The sequence below is a fragment of the Clarias gariepinus genome, chromosome 4, assembly GCF_024256425.1.
Source record: "Clarias gariepinus isolate MV-2021 ecotype Netherlands chromosome 4, CGAR_prim_01v2, whole genome shotgun sequence".
Classification (NCBI taxonomy): domain Eukaryota; kingdom Metazoa; phylum Chordata; class Actinopteri; order Siluriformes; family Clariidae; genus Clarias; species Clarias gariepinus.
This window is the reverse complement of record NC_071103.1, coordinates 41780001-41781440: the sequence shown is the minus strand read 5'-3', so window position 1 is coordinate 41781440 and position 1440 is coordinate 41780001.

Here is a 1440-nt window from a genome sequence, read left to right as displayed (position 1 = left end):
AAAAGGGTTTTAATTAGAAATACATTAGACTAGTTGAATTTGTTCCTGAGGTCAGAGGTCACTAGATACACAAGCGCTACGCCAGAGGTTTGTCTTTATTCATTTAGGAGTGTCATCTCTTATTTAGCAGTTTTATGTGAAGTTTTTAATTGGATTATTGTGTTACTTATTTTATAATTGTAACTGTCTGAAATTGGACATGAAAACTGTCTACGTCTAATAATGAAGTGGTTTTGACCTAACAGACCCATGTGGTCTTACACACACAGACCATTTTATAAAGGGTCATGTTGTCATGGTGTTACCAGTGTTACCAGTAAGAGAAGTAACACCAGTTTAAATGCTTAAAGTTCTACGTTTTGTGGATTCATGAAGTTTAAAAGTAAGTTATTGCTATTACAGCAGTTCTAGGTGTGGACTGGAACTGGATTTTTATCACCCAGACTCCGCCTTTTATCATTTAGACTCGGCCTTTTATCACCCAGACTCCGCCTTTATCACCCAGACTCCACCTTTATCACCCAGACTCCACCTTTTATCACCCAGACTCCGCCTTTTATCATTTAGACTCCGCCTTTTATCACCCAGACTCCGCCTTTATCACCCAGACTCCACCTTTATCACCCAGACTCCACCTTTTATCATTTAGACTCCGCCTTTTATCATTTAGACTCCGCCTTTTATCACTCATACTCCGCCTTTTATCACTCAGACCCCGCCTTTTATCATTTAGACCCCGCCTTTTATCACTCAGACGCCGCCTTTATCACTCAGACTACGCCTTTTATTACTCAGACTCTGCCTTTTATCACCCAGACTCCGCCTTTTATCACCCAGACTCCGCCTTTTATCACTCAGACTTGACAAAATAACAAAATATCTCAAATTTAAATAGAAATTCGGAAATTAAAGCTGTGTGTGTGTGTGTGTGTGTGTGTGAGTAGTTGTTTCCAGATGGAGGACCACAGTGTGTACAGTACTGGTGCAGTAGGTGGACTGCCACACCTCACACAGTCAGCTCTCCAGGTAGCATCTTACCTTCACCAGGTGAGTATCAGTACTGAGGGTTTATAAAGCAGAGATTAATGTACACATGACCAACTACTACAATCTACTACTGACCTCTCTCTCTCTTTCTCTTCCTCCCTCTCTCTCCCTCTCTCTCTCTTTCCATCCCTCTCTCTCTCTCTCTCTCTCTCTCTCTCTCTCTCTCCCTCTCTCTCTCTCTCTCTCTCTCCCTCTCTCTCTCCATCCCTCTCTCTCTCTCTCTCCCTCTCTCTCTCTCTCTCTCTCTGCAGAACAGACAGTTCCCGCCCCTCTTGGAGATCTCCCGGTGGACTCGGGTGGCTCCGTTTAACGATCAGAGACAGTCCAGGACACCAAGCGAGTGTATCGGCAGCAACTACAGCCCGGGAGCGTGGCACCTGAGGATCACACACC